Source organism: Petromyzon marinus, unplaced genomic scaffold (assembly GCF_048934315.1).
Source record: "Petromyzon marinus isolate PM22_M1 ecotype Great Lakes invasive population unplaced genomic scaffold, UKy_Petmar_22M1.pri1.0 PM_Scaffold_19, whole genome shotgun sequence".
NCBI lineage: Eukaryota > Metazoa > Chordata > Hyperoartia > Petromyzontiformes > Petromyzontidae > Petromyzon > Petromyzon marinus.
The window spans coordinates 474543-499572 of NW_027423157.1; the positions used below are offsets into that span (position 1 = coordinate 474543).

General features: G+C 43.2%; 1 pseudogene; it reads left to right on the forward strand.

Moving 5' to 3' along the window:
* Positions 1–25030, forward strand: part of LOC142922857 (exosome complex exonuclease RRP44-like) — a 71290-nt pseudogene that overhangs the window by 42642 nt on the left and 3618 nt on the right.

Genomic DNA, 25030 nt, shown 5'->3' on the forward strand with positions numbered 1-25030 from the left:
AAATTTGGACTGTGGCACTGACGCAAATGGCCGGCTCTTTTTTGAATAACAACCACCATTAGTTTAACAAGCCTAACTGCTGAAACCCAAATGGGAGCCGGTATAATTATATTGCTTAAAACAAATGCTGCTGGGGAATGTTGGTGGGAAAAGCCATTAGGCTGATGTATTTAAACATCGTATTCTGATTTATGTGGAGACACAAAAAGCGAGTTATGCTTCTACAGTATTTGCTTGTGCAAAGCATGGACAATCATTGCCACAGAGACTGAATCAGCTCGGTGGCTAGGAGATGTTAACTACCTCACCTGGTATGGAGGAGGCCGAGGGTTTGATCCCGACCCTGATGCCTTTATAAGGAGTACCTTGGATATCGAGGTGGTTACATTTTTGGAAAGTGTAGCAAAAGCCAAAAGCGTGATATTCAATACTTAAGCTTGACCTAAATAATGAGCTTACATACACGCAACCAAAAATAGACACATCACAATGGAAATGTGCTGTACTGAATGCCAAATTTACTACTATAATGAGCCAATAATGTCTGTGTCCCGCACGTGACGTCACTCCACGTCCAGCAGGCCCCCTCATTAATACTCATGAATAGACTAATCTCTCACAATACAAAGGCCACTGCCACAGCCATTGACATGCTAATCTCACAATACAAAGGCCACTGCCCCAGCCTCTGTGGTTGGACCATCTCTAGCTCCACCCACCTACCTTGATGCACTCATCTCAGGCCTATATAAGACCTTGTCTCAGCAACTTTCGGGTGACGTCACTCCACATGGGGGGGGGGGGGGGCGAGGTGCCTCCTCCCCTCTCCTCAGCGTCAACTTAGAAACTCACTACAAAGGCAGAACCCTCACGTCACGCGATCTCCCTAACGCTATTGAGACATCAAAGTAAAAAGGACGTCATGATGAACAAGGGATTATAACCTTTAAATGAAATAGGTCTGTCACCGCGGCCTTACAAATTGCACACAAATGGATGCAATGAATATCATTTCGCGGTCTGATTTACTGCAATAGATTTACTGCAATACACCCATCCTTGGACGGGCAAAAGGCTAGTAAACAAATAATCCCCTCGCCTGCTCCCCACCACAATATCACACAATGATATAGTACTTCCTTGTACAGTATACCCGCTAAAGACCAAAACTAATCCCCATGATAGGTAAATTGATATACATAGAGCTTGCCGGCGATAGGTCTAAACCACGAACTATGAACTCGTGATATTCAAGGGTCTCCCGTATTTGGAGTGTGCATGTTCTCCCCATGGTCACGTATCCTTTTCTCCAGGTCCTCCGGTTTTTTTCTCCACATCTAAAAACATGCGTTAAGATAATTACTGCTATAAATATTCACATAAGCCACTACGTTGAGCAATCATATGTGGCCAGGCTGCTTCTGGAAAAGAGCTATATATCTCGGTGGGCCTTACCTGGTCAAATAAAAATAGGTCGCTTACAGGAGCTGAATGGATTGCCACATCACAGGGACGCAAGGAATCGCAGCATGGAGAGGGCTTCATCCAGCAGTGGATTGATCCTGGTTTATGTTTTGCAAATAGTAAACGTAAGCGTGCACTTCCAAATGAAGGTGTTTAAAGTATCTGTTTATCTTCTTTGGTTCTTTCGGTAAAGTCACGTAGAATGAGAATAAAATAATAAAATAAAAATAAGACAATAAAATTCTCACGACGTTTCGGCCGCAACACAAGCGGCCTTCTTCAGGTGAAAGAACATAACTGTCGGGACGACAGTGCTTCAATGAGTGCTGCTGAGATTCGTGGCGTCTTTTAAGCTCGGTGATAGGTGTGAATGACCTAGAAAGCAGGAGAATTTAGCATTGAAATAGCTAGGGATTAGCTTGTGACAAAAAATAGCTGTGTTAAAGTCAAAGTTTACATATCAACAGAGGCATTTAGTATATGGACGCTAAAGGGCCTCCAACTACCCAACTATCATACAGTAAACCAATGTGGGAAAAAACTAAGTCTATATTACATCAATATAATAATTGGACTTGATATATTCTTCAATAAGCTGAGCTATTAATCACAAAGCAACTGGGTATACACTACACTATATAAACAGGTCCCTGCAGGGTGGGCTGGTAGGAACATTGGAATTTTGTCTATTGCAGGTTGGTACACTCAGTTTACAACTTCGTTCCTTCCAGTATTAATACCATATAGTAAAACCAATGAAAACCAAAATATAAACTACCTCAATGTTTTGATTTAAAGCTTTCGTGACTGCAGTAATTCATATTCTTAGTTTTTTCGATAAAGTCACGTTGAAGGGAAACAACAAAATAATAATACATATATAAAACAAAAAATTCTCACTACGTTTCGACCATAACTCAAACGGTCGTCTTCAGGGGGACCTTGCGTGCGCTGCAGGATTTCAGTCCTTCACGGCGTAGTGTGTTACCAATTGTTTTCTTGGTGACTATGGTCCCAGCTGCCTTGAGATCATTGACAAGATCCTCCCGTGTAGTTCTGGGCTGATTCCTCACCGTTCTCATGATCATTGCAACTCCACGAGGTGAGATCTTGCATGGAGCCCCAGGCCGAGGGAGATTGACAGTTCTTTTGTGTTTCTTCCATGATGCGCACCAACTGTTGTCACCTTCTCTCCAAGCTGCTTGGCAATGGTCTTGTAGCCCATTCCAGCCTTGTGTAGGTCTACAATCTTGTCCCTGACATCCTTGGAGAGCTCTTTGGTCTTGGCCATGGTGAAGAGTTTGGAATCTGATTGATTGCTTCTATGGACAGGTGTCTTTTATACAGGTAGCAAGCTGAGATTAGGAGCACTCACTTTAAGAGTGTGCTCCTAATCTCAGCTCGTTACCTGTACAAAAGACACCTGGGAGCCAGAATTCTTTCTGATTGAGAGGGGGTCAAATACTTATTTCCCTCATTAAAATGCAAATCAATTTATAACATTTTTGACATGCGTTTTTCTGGATTTTTTTTGTTGTTATTCTGTCTCTCACTGTTCAAATAAACCTATCATTAAAATCATAGACTGATCATTTCTTTGTCAGTGGGCAAACGTACAAAATCAGCAGGGGATAGAATACTTTTTTCCCTCATTGTATGTGAGGAGTCTGTGGGTCGCAACAGCACGTACGGCTGGAAGTAGGACATTCCAGACTAAGAGGGTTCATAATGGCCATGTCAACGAGACTGAACCAGCCAGCACAACTCACTGCCAATAACACATCACGTAATTCACCCTTAAGCAATTGTTCAATCAATTAATTGAATCACTACAATTAAAATCAAAGAATATACCATAACAAACACTTCGCACTCTCCTCGTCAGTTACCTGCATCCACAATAGAAACGCATCAGTCCAGCAGTGGATAAAACCTGGTGTGGGAGGTATGGGGGGGCGGCTTACACTTGCGGTGGACAGCAGGGGGGTGGCTGCATGCAGTAGCCATCGCAGATCAAGCGGTAGAACTTGTCATCGACTGCCATGCGCCAGGGTAATGGGCCTCTCCTACACCCACACACATCACACATCCAGCGGCACGCACGTCACACCGAGGAGCACGCACGTCTCACACCGAGCAGGTTGCACAGGGCTCCTTTATCAAGACAAACGTGGAGCAGATTACACCTACTACAATACGCCTGTCACAATGCCCCCCTCTCCCCCCCCCCCCAGTTTATGTGGGCGAAAATTGGCATGTAAAAAAAAACTTCACTGCGACTCACTCAATTGGGATTGCTCGCAGCAAACAGCACTTGACCTGCTTACAGGTTAGGTGCTGAATAACCGTGTCACACATAGAACAGTTGCCACTGAGGGTGCCCTTTTCAAATGCTTGAGATGAGATGTGATTATCGCGTGTAAATGTACACACTAAAATAACGAAAAAATTATAAGCGAACTATTATCGTTTCAGGTGGCAGGGTGGTGCAGCGGTGATCTTTGACCCTCGCAACAAGAAGGGCCTTGGTTAATTTTCCGACTGGCACTTTGCGGAGTTTTCTACGTTCTCACCTTTGTTCTGTATGGGTTATCCAGTTTGCTCACATAGCTAGAAAACACACAATCACAATGTAACTGGGTATTGGCCAAGCATCCCAATGCTAAAGTTACCTGCAAATTACTTCATTGGGATGACACTCGGCAGCAGAGCCGGATGATGGCATTGCTGGGGCCCTATGCCATTGTCAAGCTTAAGAGGCCCCTTCTATGAATGCCTGTATATTTTTGTCAGCAGAATGAAAATAACTGCTTTGGAGAGTCTTTTTTTCTCACCGATCTTTATTTATTAAACAATTATGTTAAAACTCTAAACCTCGTGTCAATTTCTTGTTTCGTATTTAGAGACCCCCCCCTCTCTTAATGCGAGGCCCTAAGCTGTAAGTGTAGCCGGTGTGAGCTCGCCTGTGATGAATCACACGTATAATTGTGCACTCTTATTTTCTATGGGTGGCCAGGAGAATTTATTATTATTTAAGTGAATGCAATGGTGATCAGGGGATTGGATCCAGAGCCCCACGTAGACAGTAGAGTACAAGGGAACGCCCACAGTACAGATTTGAGCTGACCTCCGGATTGAGAAATTGAACTGTTTTGTGACGTGGAGGGTGTTTCTGAACGCTATTGTGACCGACCCGTCCCGATGGGAGGAGAGAGGACAGGGTGGACCGGCTGCATGAGCTTACTCTCCGGCACTGCACAGCACAACATCGCCTCCCTACTGCAATAATACTCGGCAGGACCCTCCTGAAAATAAAAGTCTTCGGAATCAGTGAGGCCTGTCCTTGGGAGGACAGGCGTAGTCTTGGTCGTCACAAGCGAACATTTGTTTCTCCACATTAATTTGTATCCCCGGGTTACCATCAGGGCTGGGCGCTGCAAGCTTAGCTTCTGAGATCTGATGAGACTGGTAGCCGTTTTTTAAAAGGTAATTTCGGCATCTGGAGCCCAAGCATGCAACAACTCTATGCAACTTCTTGGTTCTTTTGGTAAAGTCACGTAGAATGGAAATAAAATAAAAATAAAACATAATAAAAAATTTAATTCTCAAGACGTTTCGGCCACAACACAAGTAGCCTTCTTCAGGTGAAGGAACAGAACTGTAGGACGACAGCGCTTCAATAACTGCTGCTAAGATTCGAAGCGTCTTTTAAGCTAGGTGGGAGAGGTAAAGCGCCTTGACAAAGGAGTTTACATATCAAACAGGATAATTTAGCATTGAAATAGCTGTGTTAAAGTGTTGGATCAGCAGGGTGTTAAAGTCAGAAATTAGCATGTAACTGGGAGATTAGCATGATGTTAATGTGAGGGATTAGCATGCGACTGGTCACGGAAATAGCTATGTTAAAGTCAAGTTTCCATCTCAACAGAGGCATTTAGTATATGGACGCTAAAGGACTGCAACTACCCAACTATTATACAATTAACCGATGTGAAAAAAAACTAAGTATAAACTACATCAATATAATAAATGTACTCAATATGTTCTTCAATATGTTGAGCTATAAACATAAAGTAACTGTGTATACACTACACTATATAATGAATACCATATAGTAAACGAATTAATACAACTAAAATATAAACTACATCAATGTTATTAATAAACTCTATATACTCTCCAATCAGCTGAGCTACTAACAATAAGTCATTATACATTACAATGCCATATGGCGAAAAAATGGGTGGCGGTTTTTTCCTTCTTTCCAACGTTAGCACCACGGAGAGCGACGAGCCTCGTTCAGACGGACGAGTCCATCCATGCTCGGAACGGAGGAGGGGGGAGAAACAGCCACGATGTGCTGCTCTGTCCTGTGTTGCATTACAACCATGCCATAAACTAGACTACTATACATTGTAATGTTATACCTTCCAATCTAAACTACATTGTATAATATCGTATACACAGCCCAATGTAAGCTCGAACATTATGCAGTATATTGATATGTCTCCAACTAAACTTTTTCCTACATTACACAACTATACACCGTAATATACACTACCATAGACAAACCCACCCTTGAATTATACAATGCGTTACTTTACACTACCCTATACTTTAGACTGTAAAATGTTAGACTTGTAATATTACACTATGTATTATTCTACCAACCCTACTGTATACCACGCTGCTGTATATTCACTATACAATTACGATACTATATATTGCCTTATGAATTATGTTAAACATTACAATGTTATACTATTTATTATTATATAACATGCTATAAACCATACCATTGACCGTCGTGTGAAGAGGCAGTGCCAGCGAATGGACTGCAGTCTGAATGTCACCATAAAATACAATCAATTAAGAAGTGAAATTGTTTATAACGTCTTTACAATGAAATTTTGATTTAAAGCTTTCGTGACTGCAGTAATTCATATTCTTAGTTCTTTCGGTAAAGTCACGTTGAAGGGAAACAACAAAATAATAAAATATATATAAAACAATAAAAATTCTCACGACGTTTCGACCATAACACAAACCAATTCCTCGACCACATCAATTCCATACACCCAGCCATCAGATTCACCATGGAGGTCGAAAAAGATGGCAAGCTACCCTTTTTGGATGTCCTAATTAAAAGGAGACCTGATGGTTCAATGAGCCACTCTGTCGACAGGAAAGCTACGCATATGAATGCTTACTTAAAACCGGATTCCCACCACCATCCATGCCAGAAGAACTCCCTCATCAAGACTCTATACCATAGAGCCCAATGCATTTCCGACCAGGAACACATTGCCAGTGAACTTAAGCACGTACACCAAGCTCTCAAGGCTAATGGTTACTCCGACTACACAATCCGCAAAGCCATCACTCCAGCCATGAAGAAGGATCCTCTTGAGGAGCCATTCAAAACCATCACCTTACCCTACATTGCGGGGGTCACAAAAAAGATCTCCAAAATCCTGAATAAACACAAGATCCAGGTCCGATTCAACACAGTACATAAAATCCGTGATCTGGTTCCGTCTGTAAAAGATGTGGTTCCAGACATACAGTACCCGGGCGTCTACAAACTAAGTTGCCTCTGTGGTAGCAGTTACATTGGAGAAACCAAACGACATATCTGGGACCGCATCCGTGAACATAAAGCAGACTTGAAACACGGTAGGACGAGCACCTCAGCCGTGGCAGATCACTGTTATAATTCAGTGGGCTCACATGACATTGACTTCTCCAAGACGGACGTTCTCTGCAAGCCATCCGGCTACCATGAGAAATTCGTTCATGAGGCCATACACATATACAAATACAGACACAATTTCAACCGAGAAGATGTATTCTGGCATTGTGATTTCCTTCTCAATGACAGAAAAATCTTGGAAGCGCTGACTGAATTCTGTCATGAGAGATGTGATCACAGACACATATTCTCCCATTTTTGCAGAGAGCTTGGCACTTGGAAATGCGCATTGATTTCGGTCAGCGTGGGGAAGTGCGCTACATTGAAGTTGCGCAGTTGTGACTCGAAGAGACGGAGCTTCGCACGGAATGCTTTCATGTGCACATACAGCTGTGGTACCAGCTGCTCTTTGCCTTGTAGTCTCTTATTCTTAGTTTTTTCGGTAAAGTAACGTTGAAGAGAAACAACAAAATAACAAAATATATATAAAACAATAAAAAATTCTCACGACGTTTCGACCATAACTCAAACGGTCATCATCAGGTGTGTCGGTTTGCATAAATTTATTTAGAAAATGTCATATTTATTTATTTATATATATATAAAAATAATAACGTTTGCGTCACGCGCAGCGATTGCCAGTTTGCCCAGGACTAGTCCATCTATTTTTTTAAAAGAGGAGGGGGGAGACGAAATTTGTTTGTATGTATGCTGTCTGAAAGCCACTGTAAGCGTGAACAATCAATCAAGAACTGAAATGATTTATCAAATCTTTCCAATGATTGCTAAGATAGAATCCATCTTCTCGGTTGAAATTGTCTCTGTGCTTGTATATGTGGATAGCCTCATGAACGAATCTCTCATGGAAGCCAGATGGCTTACAAAGAACCTCCGTCTTGGAAAAGTCAATGGCATGTGAGCCTACTGAATTAGAACAATGATCTGCTACGGCCGAGGTGTTGGTCCTACCGTGTTTAAGGTCTGCTTTATGTTCACGAATGCGGTCCGAGATATGGCGTTTGGTTTCTCCAATGTAACTACTACCACAGAGGCAACTTAGTTTGTAGACACCAGGGTATTGTATGTCCGGAATCACATCTTTTACAGACGGAACCAGATCACGGATTTTATGTAATGTGTTGAAACGGACCTGGATCTTGTGTTTATTTAAGATTTTGGAGATCTTTTTTGTGATCCCAGCAATGTAGGGTAAAGTGATGGTTTTGAAAGACTCCTCAAGAGGGTTCTTCTTCATGGTTTGAGTGATAGCTTTGCGGATTGTATAGTCGGAGTAACCATTAGCCCTAAGAGCTTGGTGTACGTGCTTGAGTTCACTGCTTATGTGTTCCTGGTCGGATATGCATTGGGCTCTATGATACAGAGTCTTGATGAGAGAATTCTTCTGTGATGGATGGTGGTGGGAATCCGGTTTCAGATAAGCATCCGTATGGGTAGCTTTCCTGTAGACAGAGTGGCTCATTGAACCATCAGGTCTCTTTTTAATTAGGACATCCAAAAAAGGTATCTTGCCATCTATTTCGACTTCCATGGTAAATCTGATGGCTGGGTGTATGGAATTGATGTGGTCGAAGAATTGGTCTAGAGCAGGCCGGCCATGTGGCCAGATGACAAAAGTGTCATCCACGTACCTCTTCCATAAGGTTGGGCGCAGAGTGGCAGTCTGGATGGCGTCAGTCTCAAATTTCTCCATGAAAATGTTAGCTATAACTGGAGAAAGGGGGGAGCCCATTGGGGTGCCCTCAGTTTGTTTGTAGAAAGTTCCATTCCAAGTGAAGTATGTATTGGTTAAACAGTGTCTCACCAGGGGGGGTACCTCAGTGTTTAGTCCTTGATGAACCAAGTCTTCAATGATTGCAATGGTGTCAGGTACAGGAACCTTGGTGAATAAGGAAACTACATCAAAACTGACAAGCAGGTCGTCTGGGGACAGGGAAATACCCTTGATTGTTGATACCAGGTGAGTAGAATTTTGTACCGCAGAGGTGGTCTTTCCAGTGAAAGGACGCAGGATTTCAGACAAAAAACGAGCTAGTTTGTAGGTGGGGGAGCTGATAGTAGAGACTATGGGACGAAGAGGTGTATCAACTTTATGTATTTTTGGTAAGCCGTATAATCTTGGTGGCCTGGCAGCAGAAGGTTTCAACGAAAACTGTTTAGATTGATCAATTAATGCGGTTGAATCAGAAATTATTTTGTTGGTTTGTGTGACGAGGCTGTTGGTGGGATCTCTTTTTATTTTTGTATAACTACCATTGTCGAGTAATTCTTTAATTTTGTTGTTGTATTCTATTTTATCCATGATGACAGTAGCATTGCCTTTGTCAGCTGAGAGAACTACAATATCATTCCTCTTTTTTAATTTATATAATTCAAAACGCTCATCTTTGCTGAGGTTGCTAGCTGGCATCTTAGCGTTTTTGAGGGTTGCAGCGATTTCAGATCTTGCTACGTCTGCAGCGATGTGACCCAGGCCCCTGAGAGCAACGTCTACTTGGGCAATTATATCATTAACTGGTATGTGTTTAGGTGTGACTGCAAAGTTTAGACCTTTAGCTAAAACGGATTTCAGACCATCGGAAATAGAACTGTTACTGCGATTAATTACGACTTTATTAACGTCTAACTTTTTGGTGTGTGGGTCCGGTCTTTTGTTGAAGAGGAGGTTAAATTTGGAAATCAGGTTTTCCTTACATTTGGTCGACATAGTAGCAGCTGAAGAGGCAGTCATATTGTCTACATGTTCCCAATCCGATGTGGACATTATTGCCGTCAATGATAAGTGTGATTTGTAGAGTGTCTTGTCTAACTGATCTAGTTCTGTGCGTATAAGTCTGATTTTTTCTGAGATAAGAGCTAAGCTAGTTTTGAAAAGAATTCGTTTCGCATTAGAAGAAGTTACAGTAGCAGAGGTGAGTGTAAATGCGATTGGTATTACCCCAGAGTCGCGGCATCTCTTCAGGAAGGTGAGAGACTCGATCAGCTGAGCTTTCTTATCCCGGAGTTTGTTGAAGGATCTTAAAGTTATGTGAAAACCCTCCCCGTAGAGGCGATTAAATTTTGATTTAAAGCTTTCGTGACTGCAGTAATTCATATTCTTAGTTTTTTCAGTAAAGTCACGTTGAAGAGAAACAACAAAATAACAAAATATATATAAAACAATAAAAAATTCTCACGACGTTTCGACCATAACTCAAACGGTCATCATCAGGTGTGTCGGTTTGCATAAATTTATTTTGAAAACGGCATATTTATTTATATATAAAAAAAATAATAACGTTTGCGTCACGCGCAGCGATTGGCAGTTTGCCCAGGACTAGTCCATCTATTTTTTGAAAAGAGGAGGGGGGAGACGAAATTTGTTTTTATGTATGCTGTCTGAAAGCCACTGTAAGCGTGAACAATCAATCAAGAACTGAAATGATTTATCAAATCTTTCCAATGATTGCTAAGATAGAATCCATCTTCTCGGTTGAAATTGTCTCTGTGCTTGTATATGTGGATAGCCTCATGAACGAATCTCTCATGGAAGCCAGATGGCTTACAAAGAACCTCCGTCTTGGAAAAGTCAATGGCATGTGAGCCTACTGAATTAGAACAATGATCTGCTACGGCCGAGGTGTTGGTCCTACCGTGTTTAAGGTCTGCTTTATGTTCACGAATGCGGTCCGAGATATGGCGTTTGGTTTCTCCAATGTAACTACTACCACAGAGGCAACTTAGTTTGTAGACACCAGGGTATTGTATGTCCGGAATCACATCTTTTACAGACGGAACCAGATCACGGATTTTATGTAATGTGTTTAAACGGACCTGGATCTTGTGTTTATTCAAGATTTTGGAGATCTTTTTTGTGATCCCAGCAATGTAGGGTAAAGTGATGGTTTTGAAAGGCTCCTCAAGAGGGTTCTTCTTCATGGTTTGAGTGATAGCTTTGCGGATTGTATAGTCGGAGTAACCATTAGCCCTAAGAGCTTGGTGTACGTGCTTGAGTTCACTGCTTATGTGTTCCTGGTCGGATATGCATTGGGCTCTATGATACAGAGTCTTGATGAGAGAATTCTTCTGTGATGGATGGTGGTGGGAATCCGGTTTCAGATAAGCATCCGTATGGGTAGCTTTCCTGTAGACAGAGTGGCTCATTGAACCATCAGGTCTCTTTTTAATTAGGACATCCAAAAAAGGTATCTTGCCATCTATTTCGACTTCCATGGTAAATCTGATGGCTGGGTGTATGGAATTGATGTGGTCGAAGAATTGGTCTAGAGCAGGCCGGCCATGTGGCCAGATGACAAAAGTGTCATCCACGTACCTCTTCCATAAGGTTGGGCGCAGAGTGGCAGTCTGGATGGCGTCAGTCTCAAATTTCTCCATGAAAATGTTAGCTATAACTGGAGAAAGGGGGGAGCCCATTGGGGTGCCCTCAGTTTGTTTGTAGAAAGTTCCATTCCAAGTGAAGTATGTATTGGTTAAACAGTGTCTCACCAGGGGGGGTACCTCAGTGTTTAGTCCTTGATGAACCAAGTCTTCAATGATTGCAATGGTGTCAGGTACAGGAACCTTGGTGAATAAGGAAACTACATCAAAACTGACAAGCAGGTCGTCTGGGGACAGGGAAATACCCTTGAATAAACACAAGATCCAGGTCCGTTTCAACACATTACATAAAATCCGTGATCTGGTTCCGTCTGTAAAAGATGTGATTCCGGACATACAATACCCTGGTGTCTACAAACTAAGTTGCCTCTGTGGTAGTAGTTACATTGGAGAAACCAAACGCCATATCTCGGACCGCATTCGTGAACATAAAGCAGACCTTAAACACGGTAGGACCAACACCTCGGCCGTAGCAGATCATTGTTCTAATTCAGTAGGCTCACATGCCATTGACTTTTCCAAGACGGAGGTTCTTTGTAAGCCATCTGGCTTCCATGAGAGATTCGTTCATGAGGCTATCCACATATACAAGCACAGAGACAATTTCAACCGAGAAGATGGATTCTATCTTAGCAATCATTGGAAAGATTTGATAAATCATTTCAGTTCTTGATTGATTGTTCACGCTTACAGTGGCTTTCAGACAGCATACATACAAACAAATTTCGTCTCCCCCCTCCTCTTTTCAAAAAATAGATGGACTAGTCCTGGGCAAACTGCCAATCGCTGCGCGTGACGCAAACGTTATTATTTTTATATATATATAAATAAATATGCCGTTTTCAAAATAAATTTATGCAAACCGACACACCTGATGATGACCGTTTGAGTTATGGTCGAAACGTCGTGAGAATTTTTTATTGTTTTATATATATTTTGTTATTTTGTTGTTTCTCTTCAACGTGACTTTACCGAAAAAACTAAGAATATGAATTACTGCAGTCACGAAAGCTTTAAATCAAAATTTGTAGTCTCTTGTTCGGGGTGTTGAGATGATCAGTGAGATCAACTAAAAAAGCCAGGCCTGCCAACCATAAAGGGTCACTGATCTCATGGAGAGGTCTGCCCTTTTCTTTCAACAACTTGTCGATATTTGATCTCAGGGAATAAAACCGCTGCAGCATGGAGCCGCGACTGAGCCAGCGCACTTGAGAATGGTAGAGTAGGTCCCCGTATTCAGCATCGACATCAGAGAGGAACGCTTGCAATTCTCTGTGGTAAAGCCCTCGGGCCATAATTTTTTTTGACATTTTTCACAATTGTGTTCATCACATCGCCAAGCTGGATTATCTTGGCACAGAGGGCTTCTTGGTAGATGATACAGTGCATTTTAACAGTCTCACCTCCGCTCTCCTGCACCTTGGCACTCACCATAGAAGCCATTCCTTTGCGCTCGCCTGTCATTGCTGGAGCCCCATCCGTTGTAATTCCACACAGCTTGTCCCATTTAAGTCCAGCCTGGTTAATTGAATCTGACACAGCTTCAAACATGTCCTTCCTAGTTGTTGTCCCCTTTAGACTCCGAAGATCAAGCAGTTCCTCCGTAATGCAAAAATTCTCATCAACTCCCCGCAAAAAAATTAACAGCCGTGCAGTGTCCGTGGCATCTGTGCTCTCATCACATGCAATCGAGTAAAAATCGAAAGCACAAGCTTTATCTGACACTTGCTGTTTTAAGTTAGCCGACAAGTCTTCAATTCGCCGCACAACCTTATTTCTGGACATACTAACATCGTTAAAATCCTGCATTTTCTCCAGGCACATTCCCACGACTTTAGTGAGGCACTGTTTAATGAAGTCACCGTCTGAGAAAGGTTTCCCGTGTAGGGCAATGAGTTGAGCTACTTCATTGCTGGCTATTGTTGCATTTTCTTGAGCTTTGTTAGCACGGAAAAAAAACCCTGCTGCTGCGTTAGCAGGCTAGCTTGCCATTTGCTTTACCTTCTCTCTCCGCTCGGCGCCAGTGTAGGACGTGAAGGTCTGATGTTTCGTTTCATAATGCCGTCGTACATTGTACTCTTTCATCACGGCAACACTCTCATTACAAATCAAACAAACACACTTCCCCTTGGTTTCTATGAAAAAAAATTCATTTTTCACCGAGTCTGAAATTTTCTGCACTCGCTTGAAACCTTGCGTCTCTTCGGTTCCGGCATTTCTGGTGACCCTGAGCAAATGTTTTCTTCGATTGCTTGCTTTGTGGAGACGCTGCCTTGTTCAAGACAATAGCGCCATCTAGTGTTTAAATTAAGAAATGCAATACAGTGGGCCATAGTCCATTATATTTTTAAACTTTGATACGGGCCAATTAAAAATGGATGGCGGGCCGCAGTTGGCCCGCGGGCCGTAGTTTGGACACCCCTGGTTTATAGCATGTTATATAATAATAAATAGTATAACATTGTAATGTTTAACATAATTCATAAGGCAATATATAGTATTGTAATTTTATAGTGAATATACAGCTGTGTGGTATACAGTAGGGTTGGTAGAATAATACATAGTGTAATATTACAAGTCTAATATTTTACAGTCTAAAGTATAGGATAGTCTAAAGTAACGCATTGTATAATTCAAGGGTGGGTTTGTCTATGGTAGTGTATATTACGGTGTATAGTTGTGTAATGTAGGAAAAAGTTTATTTGGAGACATATCAATATAATGCATAATGTTCGAGCTTACATTGGGCTGTGTATACGATATTATACAATGTAGTTTAGATTGCAAGGTATAACATTACAATGTATAGTAGTCTAGTTTATGGCATGGTTGTAATGCAACACAGGACAGAGCAGCACATCGTGGCTGTTTCTCCCCCCTCCTCCGTTCCGAGCATGGATGGACTCGTCCGTCTGAACGAGGCTCGTCGCTCTCCGTGGTGCTAACGTTGGAAAGAAGGAAAAAACCGCCACCCTTTTTTTTCGCCATATGGCATTGTAATGTATAACGACTTATTGTTAGTAGCTCAGCTGATGGAGAGTATATAGAGTTTATTGATAACATTGATGTAGTTTGTATTTTAGTTTTTGTATTAGTTTACTATATGGTATTCATTAGATAGTGTAGTGTATACCCAGTTACTTTATGTTTATAGCTCAATTTATTGAAGAATATATTGAGTACATTTATTATATTGATGAAGTTTCTACTTAGTTTTTTTTCACATCGGTTTATTGTATGATAGTTGGGTAGTTGCAGTCCTTTAGCATCCATATACTAAATGCCTCTGTTGAGATGGAAACTTTGACTTTAACATAGCTATTTCCGTGACCAGTCACATGCTAATCCCTCACATTAACATCATGCTAATCTCCCAGTTACATGCTAATTTCTGACTTTAACACCCTGCTGATCCAACACTTTAACGCAGCTATTTCAATGCTAAATTATCCTGTTTGATATGTAAACTCCTTTGTCAAGGCGCTTTACCTCTCCCACCAAGTTTAAACGACACTGCGAATCTTAGCAGCAGTCATTGAAGTGCTGTCGTCCCGACAGTTCTGTTCCTTCACTTGAAAGGCTACTTGTGTTGTGGCCGAAACGTCGTGAAAATTTTATTTTTTATTACGTTTTTTTTTTCCATTCTACGTTACTTTACCGAAAGAACCAAGAAGATGAATCCCTGCAGTCACGAAAGCTTTAAATCTGAACTTTACGCAATTAAAAATCATAGTGTAAGATAAGACTACAATCGTTGTCTGCTGTGAGGATCTTCTCTACTCAGGGCCCCGAATGTTTGTGGCAAGTGAAAGTTTGTCTCAGCAAAATATAAGATTTCTCACAGTAGCATACCGTATGACCACACGTCGCTCTGCACCTTGTAGAGCCCATGGAACATGCTTTCTGAAGACATCCACTTTACAGGCAGAGGCACCTAATGGACATGACCGCATGGCCACAAGCACAACAACAATACGTTCAGTAAATTCAGCTCAGGCCGATGCATCGCGATCCGTCATACGTTTTTTGCGTCAGGTCACATTCATCTTGCCAAATTAGCGTCATTTAGCCCTCCACTACCCTGAAGGGTTAAATGTGTAGTGACATCACGGGATGTCACTGTGTAGTGCCGGCCCTAGAGAGGCACGGCGTGCGGTGTATTGACATCGCAGATACCACTCTCGTGTGGGTGTAGTACCGGCCCTAGAGGGGCTCGGTCAGCGCTGATTGATCCCGCTGGATGGCATCACGCTTGGCGTGCAGTGCCAATCCAACAGGATAGGGTGTGGGAGTGCCGGCCGTAGGAAACGGGTTACTAAATGCCATGGCACTCTGGTTGACCCGAGAGGACACGTGACCGGTTAAGTGTACAAAGGGGCCCCAAGTGGGGTCTAGGGGTGGTCACGTGGTCGGGGTCCAGATCCTGCTGCTCGATGATTCTAGAAGGTGGTCGTGGCCAAGGGCGGAGCCAGCCACGCCACAGAGAATATAAGCCGGGTCCCCCAGAGGGACCGGCATTGTTGTTCATCCTGAAGAACCTTTGTCTACGTCTACGTTCTACCGAGTCTCCAACACGTGGACTGAGACCCGAGCTGTGGTGCCGTTCTGTCGTAGCTAGTCATGTTGTAATTAGTGTAGTTAGCCTGGTGGTCACCACCACAGGTTGTTATTCTGGGCCAGTTACCCCGTGTACCACATGGGGGGGGGGGAGGAGGAAGGGGATTTGTGAAATTGCCCCATATTTTGAACTGTCGGCAGAGCAGGGAGATTGAATCCAATTGCCGACCTCTGGATTGCAAGTCCAGGGTGGGAGAGCCATTGCACCACCGTGTGTGGCAGCACCCCCCACTATTTTTTTCTTAGGGGCTGTGCAAAATAAAATAAAAACATTGAGTACAATTAAAGTGATGGGCCTTCTATCCCGATGATGGTGATGACATTGGCGATACTGATAATGATGCTGATGATGCTAAGTAAGGTGAAGGACTCACATTGACCTTCACCACGTAGTTGGGGTCAGTCTGGAAGTCCCGTGCCAGCCCAAAGTCGCAAATCTTGGCGATGTGTCCATGCGTTACCAGCAAATTCCTCGCAGCCAGGTCGCGGTGGATGCACTAAAAAAAAGAAAAAAATTCCTTGTGTGGCCTTCAACAAACTTGGGGCAACTTCTGTGAAGGTCGACCACGGTCCACGATGGGGTGGGTGCCCAGCACCACGCCTGGCCGCCTTTGTCTCCCCAGTGTAGATGTTTACACACCGCACCAGGTACTCATTTGAGTCCACCTGGGGAGGCCCAAGACCGGTTCAGATAATTGGCACTGGTGTTGGCCGTGAGCGGGAAGCGAACTCTGGCCATTGGGTTCGTACCGCAGTGAACTAACCTCTCAGCAACCACTCGCCACCCAGACAGACACATTAAGGGCAACAATGACGTGCACCACAGACACAGTCACTTTCTGAGACACAGGTAAACACGCACAGTCACAGAGACACAGTTAAACATACTCTTTGGTTCTTCGGTATAGTAACGTAGGTATAAAATAAAATAAATCACGACGTTTCGGGCGCAACACAAGCGTCCTTCATCAGGTGGGAAAGCATGATCTGCTGCTGAGGCAGACTGTTTTAAAAGGTTTGAAATGGGTGTAGCCCTAGGGTCATAAAGAAGTGGGCGGGGCTAGTGATGTTAATGTGAGAAATTAGCATGTAAATGTAAGATCGGAGAGCGGCCTCCTCGACGAGGGCTTCAAATCAAGACAGTTAAACACGCGCAGTCACACATGGTCAAATTGAAACACAGAGGTGAATTTCCGGAGGTTCTTAAAGATGGTCATGGCCCTGTAGGGATAGAGACAGACAGGCACGGAGACACATACAGAGAGACACAGAGACAGGTTAAAATCATCACGTATTTTCATCATTATGTTCCACCACTCTTTTAACCGAGGAGAGAGGCTCACTGCTGATTCACTCCTCTCGCGACTCACGTTCTTGTGAGCGAGGAAGGCCATACCGCTCGCGACCTGCTCCAAGAAGCTCGGGAGGTTGTCCACCCCGGATGGAGTAGAGTCGCTCACGATCGCTTCTCTCTCAGACGACGACGCGTCCCAGCCTGCGGCGCACAAGGAAGCCCGGACGATTCAGAAATGCCCTAACTATAGAGTATCTATAGTAGATCATCGATTATTCGGCGGCTACGGGGGGGAAGGGGATGCCACATTTTTTAACAACGCCAGATATTCACTACATAATAATTTGAAATAGCAATTTTTTTGCACATTCTTGCATAACATTATGTTTTTAAATGTTGTGAATGTTTTTGTCTTTTAAATTAGTTTACTATATGAAATTGGTATGAATAAACATACAAATACAAAAAAATTAATATCCTACTGTAAAATGTAACCTATTTACTGTGCCTTACTTACCAATCCAATCTCGAAGACTCTGAATGGAGTGATGTATATACGTGCAGTATTGTCATTTTTTAAGTTGTATTTAGTGTATAATGTACCGTCTATAATATTTAACACTGAAATCAAGTCGGTGGTCGCTCTGGTTAATACCGCGGTCTACTTCGCAGTAGACACTGTTAGAGCGAACACGTACATGATTCGAAAAAGAGAGTCGGCCAAGTGTTGTGTGGTGTAATTATCCAAATTTGAGAAATTTACTCGCAAATTATTCCATTGGGGAAGCTGCCTAATATTCATCACAAACCCACTTGGCAGGGTAAAGCCCGCTTGCAAGGCTGTGGCTGCACAGGGGCAGCTACCCCCAGTCCATGGAAACTGGTATTGATGTAGTTTACGAATCGCCATGGGCGGCATGGTGGCACATAGGTAAGTAACCCTTGCGCCTTGCAGCAAGAAAGCTGGGTTTGATTCCCGACTCGGGCACGTTTCGACGTGGAGTTGTCATCTTCTCTCCCCCTGTTCGTCAGAGTGTGTAAGTGCAATGGAGTGTTTGAGTGAGTGTGTGAGCGAGTGAGTTAGCGTGAATGTGTGAGTGTGTGAAGATTGTATGTTCTCCCCCTCTTCTGGGTCTCCTCCGCGTTCTCGAATTTCCTCCCATAGTAAAAAAAAAATACCCAATACAACGAGTCTGGCATTGGGCAAAACATCCCAATACTGAAAAATCACCTGCAAATTACTCAATTGGGACTACACAGTGACAGCAAAAACTTCGCAGGACCCTCATGAAGAAGTCTTGAGTTTTTGCACAGTAAACAAATGTAATAATAAATCTTGACTTAAAGCTTTTGTAACTGCAGGAAGACATTCTTTGGGTCTTTCGGTAACGTCATGTAAATAGGTTCAAATGAAATAACCAAAAATAACAAAAAACTACGACGTTTCGATCACAACACAAGCTTTTGTCATCAGGAAGAAAAAAAGAGAGGGGGACAGCTGCTGAGGCAGACAGTCTGCCTTATCTCAACCGGTGTTGTCCCTATCCTAGGTAAACTCTGTCTTAAATGAGTACCTGGTGCAGTGTGTAGACATGAGCACTGGGGAGACAGAGGTGGCTGCATGCGCGTAGTGCTGGCCACCCACCTCCTCGTGGGCCACGCCGCCTAACAGCAGCACAGTCTGTTAAGGCTTATTTGGGTGATCTTCATCTTTGTTGTACGCTTGTGCCATCTTGTGTGTCCGCTGTCACAGATTCCAGGCTACAACCCCCCGGAGTCCACCCCATGGGGCTCCCCTTCTCCCCGGCCCAAAAAACCCAGACAGTACTCGTGCATCATGCATGCGGTGTCAGCAAGAGGTAAGAGGTGCATGAGTGGGCACACACTCTGGGTTTTACATCTGCAGAGTTAGTTAAGTGTACAGTGTGCTCGCAAGCAGAGGTGAACAATAAAAAAAATCAGTGGCGGTTATGAGAAATGCTACCCTGAAGTAACGGGCGGTTTGCACTCTGAACTTGCAATCCAGAAGTTACTGGTTCGTTTTCCCATCGCAGCGTTTGAAACAGTGGCGCAATTTTCTTAAATTTACAATTTTTACCTTGCCAACCAGTACAAACAGCCAGGTGAGGTGTATAAGCGTCACTATATATGAATAGTTTAGGACATCTTATGCTCACAAACTCACCCGTTCACGCACTCAACCACCAACTCAATCTCACTCAAATCACCAACTCACTCTCACTCAAACCACCAACTCACTCAACCATCAACTCACTCAACCCACCATCTCACTCAAACCACCAACTCACTCAACCATCAACTCACTCAACCCACCATCTCACTCAAACCACCAACTCACTCAAACCATCACCATCTCACTCAAACCACCAACTCACTCAAACCACTATCTCAAACCACCATCTCAAACCACCAACTCACTCAAACCACCATCTCACTCAAACCACCATCTCACTCAAACCACCATCTCACTGAAACCACCAACTCACTCAAACCACCAACTCACTCAAACCACCACCATCTCACTCAAACCACCATCTCACTCAAACCACCACCATCTCACACAAACCACCAACTCACTCAAACCACCATCTCACTCAAACCACCATCTCACTCAAACCACCATCTCACTCTAAAAGGTTGAAGGTTAAGGTGCAGGCAGCCCTGAAAATATATTGGCTCGTGCCACTGCAAGCTCCCTTCTGGAGGATATGTTGTTGAGCCAGACGTTTGGAAGAGGTGGGAGTAACCCACATTTTATCCCACCACACACGACCTGCCGATGGACTACCCATTGACAGTGCTGAGTGGACAACGGCAGGGCCAGTGAGGGGGGATTTAAGAAACGGTTCAATCACCTGCCGCGCTTGGAGGATGAACCGGCGGCATTTGGGTTGCCAAGCCCAGTGTGATAACCGTCACATTATGGCAGCATCATAATCTGAATATTTTTCCTGGATCAATCCGATGAGCTATAAAGCTCTTTTTCACAGGTGTCCAGCACCACTTCATCATATGGATGAGGGGTTCCTGAATCAGGTGAGAGACAGATTTGTCCTCCTCTACCAGGTGAGGTCAGGCAATTTTACTTCTCACTTCACCTTCCTCACCTCAACTGGTAAGGTAGGAAAATCATTGCTCCTGAACTAGGTGAGAGCCCAATCAGGTGTGACCCGTGGTGCATAAGGGGACCACACCAATGATAAAAAAAAATACTAAACTATTTTTTATTTTCTTGGTTCTTTCGGTAAAGTCTCGTAGAAGATAAATAATAAAAATATAAAACAATACAATTCTCACGACGTTTCGACTGCAACACAAGCAATCAATCATTCCTTCTACGTGACTTTACCGAAAGAACCAAGAATATGAATGCCTGCAGTCACGAAAGCTTTAAATCAAAATGTATTTTTTATTTATTTACCAAGGTCACATCTATAACAGCAGCCACTATACCTGACCAGTGTTACTCATTTCTACTGTTACCTATTATTATGATTAGTGTGTGGACCCACCACAAAATTTCATACTTAACTTGCAGTTCATCAATCTTTGTAATAGCGTAATCAACCAGACTATGCGTTAATTGTGTTTTGACCGACCGTCTGTGTTGCTTTATATGGTTTCCAAATTTTGCTAAATACTGTTTGTTTGGTATGCTTCTCTCTCTGTGTCCCCTGTTGTATCTGTGTTAGTTTCCCCCTACTTGTGTGTCTGTATATACATATGGGGTTATGTGTTTCCTCTCTCTCGTAAATTTAGCTCTTCTGTACCTGATGATGGCTGCTTGTGTTGCAACCGAAACGTCGTACGCTATTATGTTATTTTATTATTTCTTATTTATACGTGACTTTACCGAAAAAAAACATAGAGTAATTCCTGCAGTCACGAAAGCTTTGAATCAAGTCTGTAGTGCCTCTTGTTAAACAGTGCTTCAGTTAAACAGGAAAATTAATAAATCCAGCAGGCATGACTTGAAAAGTAACACATTTACATTTTGGGTGGCACTCTAAATCGTCCGGTAAATCGTGTCGCCAATTATAATTTCTGCGTTTATCTGCGCGTGTCTGTGTACCCCCAGTGGAGGAATACGTGCGCAGCTTGCTGGACAACCCTGAGTTGATTGACCGTCTGGCACTGGCCTCGGAGCAGGTGAGACTCCGTATGCGTGCATCAGCTCTGCCGCCCCCCTCATATTTATGGTGCGGGCCTGTACCCTTGTCCGACCCCTCACTTCCGCGTTGCATCCAGCTGCCTCACTGAAGAAAGGGACACTTGCCTTGCGCTGAGTACGACGTTTCGCTGGTTGTAATCGCCAGGGAAACGATATACTCGATTTGTAAGTGTTGTGGGTTTACTCTCCAATACACTGGCGTGCTGCAGTAGTAACTAATTTACACGTTTTGTTTTACGTAACAAACCTTACTAATTGTCTGTGCCGGGTTAACTACGCACATTTACGCGCTCTTACCCAAAAAACCTTTATTATGGATAATATTGGTCGCAAAAGAACACGTGTTAAACAGCTCCCGTTTAGAACGTCTCATCCTCACCATCAATGGTCAATCAATCAAATAAATCCTAGATTTATAACGTGGCATATTTACCAAAAAGCAGAGACGGAAGGGTGAAACTCTAGAGGTAGCTCTATGATATCCGCTTTTGTGGAACGTTCTCTAACACGGATGGCCGTACTGCTCTGAGATAAATCAGACTGGATCCTTCGTCTCGTTACGTGATGGCGGTTGCTGTGTACGTGTGCAGGATGTGGTGGAGTCCCGGGTAATCTTCCCCGAACATCTCCCGCTGTCCCAGCTGCAGCAAGGTGTGCGCTCCGGCCGGTTTGTCCAGGGAACCTTCCTTGCGAGTCGTGAGAATTACCTGGAGGGGACTCTGAGGGTGCGAGGGGACGGTGACAGTGATAAAGAGGTACACGTTTCACAAGCCTGCGTCTGGAAGGAACAATGCTGTCCGATCGTATCTGTGTGAGTTTTAAAAACAAATTTATAATGAAGCAGTGGCATAGCGTTCTTGGCATGAGCAGTAGCTCTTAACCTTTACTGCAAGGCTGCAGTAAAGGTTAAGAGCTACTGGGCTAAAATATTTGTATTTTGAACGTCTTTTGCACCCTACGTAGGTGTCATAGCCTGGCTCCTGCCCCCCCGGCCTGTGAGTCTTGGTGCAGTTGCACTGCCTGCACACTCGATAGCTACGCCACCACAACTACAGTATATACGTTAATTGTGACTACTTTAATAATAGGGTTTTTCCCTTTTTTTTCTGGCAACAAAACTGAAACCTTTTACAAGGAATCATGTGTGCATTAACCACAATACTTGTGGTCAAAATGCAAACAAAAAACACACTATGATAATATATGCATTGTCCTTGAGACTGATTGGTTCACACCAGGGACGGCTTTCTTTTGAGCCTCGACCCAATTGGTGCGAGACCAGAGGACGCCAAAAGGCGTACGCATATATTGCAAATATTATCAGTGTGTTTTTGTTTGCATTTTGACCACAAGTATTGTGGTTAATGCACACCTGATTCCTTGTAAGAGGTTTCAGTTTTGTTGCCAGAAAAAAGGGGAAAAACCCTATTATATTTTGGTACTGGCAAAGGAGGTCTAATGATGGTTGTGACTACTTTGTTAACAAAATGAATGGTCTATTTCCACCTCCAAAATGTAACGTTAAATAACAATTAGGTACATTGGCCCTTTGTTGGAAAAAAAAAACCCAGTCTAGAAATTGCCCTACTTGAACATATGTTACTGAAAAACATTGGTTTCAGAAGATTCATGGGCTCATAGTCCTACATTTTAAATTGTTTATTCGTGGTATTAAAACTCTTGTACAGTAAAACCTTGGATTGCGAGCATAATTCGTTCCGGAAACGTGTTTGTAATCCAAAGCACTCGTATATCAAAGCACTCGTATATCAGTTGTGATCACGTGACGCTCGGCAGTACAAAGCTGCTCGTATTGCAAGACCCTCGCTCGTTTATCAAATTAATATTTATTAAAAATTTTGCTTGTCTTGTAAAACACTCGCAGACCAAGTTACTCGCAATCCAAGGTTTTACTGTATATGCTGCTCACTAACAGCACTTGGCCCAGCGGTCTGTTAAGACTATACGGGGGATCTTTTTTGTCTGCGTGCAGGTGTTGATCCAGGGGCTGCAGCATTTAAACCGCGCGATGCACGACGACATCGTGTGCGTGGAGATGTTCCCCGAGGAGCGCTGGGTTGCCCCCTCCTCGCTGGTCCTGCACGATGAGGGCGTCGCAGGGGACGTTGCAGAAGAGAATGAAGAGGATGTGGTGAGTGGAGCGTCAACACTGCCGAACCAAAATCAAACCCAGACACCTGCAGTGTGCGTGTCTCCCCGTGGTCGCATGGATTTTTCTCCAGGTCCTCCGGCTTTTCCCTCCACAGTTACAATCTGACATGCACTTAGAGTATGTGGCTGCTATCAATTTCAAATGTGATAAGATACTTCACTGAACGATCATTTGTGGCCAGGTCACTTAAAAAGAGCTATAGAGCTCTCAGGGTCCTTACCTGGTAAAGTTATTTAGTTTATAGTTTTTAAATAGTTTTAATATAAATTTTGATTTAAAGCTTTCGTGACTGCAGTAATTCATATTCTTAGTTTTTTTCGGTAAAGTCACGTTGAAGGGAAACAACAAAATAATAAAATATATAAAACAATAAAAAAATTCTCACGACGTTTCGACCATAACTCAAACGGTCGTCTTCAGGTGTGTTGGTTTGCATAAATTTATTTTTAAACGGCGCATTTATTTATTTATAAAAACGTTAGCGCCACGCGCAACGATTTGGCAGTTTATTTAGGACTAGCCCATCTATATTCTGAAAAGAGGAGGGGGGAGACGAAATTTTTTATAATGTATGCTGTCTGAAAGCCACTGTAAGCGTGAACAATCAATTAAGACCTGAAATGGTTTATCAAATCTTTCCAATGATTGCTAAGATAGAATCCATCTTCTCGGTTGAAATTGTCTCTGTACTTGTATATGTGGATAGCCTCATGAACGAATCTCTCATGGAAGCCAGATGGCTTACAAAGAACCTCTGTCTTGGAAAAGTCAATGGCATGTGAGCCTACTGAATTAGAACAATGATCTGCCACGGCCGAGGTGTTGGTCCTACCGTGTTTAAGGTCTGCTTTGTGTTCACGAATGCGGTCCGAGACATGGCGTTTGGTTTCTCCAATGTAACTACTACCACAGAGGCAACTTAGTTTGTAGACACCAGGGTAGTGTATGTCCGGAATCACATCTTTTACAGACGGAACCAGATCACGGATTTTATGTAATGTGTTGAAACGGACCTGGATCTTGTGTTTATTCAGGATTTTGGAGATCTTTTTTGTGACCCCCGCAATGTAGGGTAAAGTGATGGTTTTGAAAGGCTCCTCAAGAGGGTTCTTCTTCATGGTTTGAGTGATAGCTTTGCGGATTGTATAGTCGGAGTAACCATTAGCCCTAAGAGCTTGGTGTACGTGCTTGAGTTCACTGCTT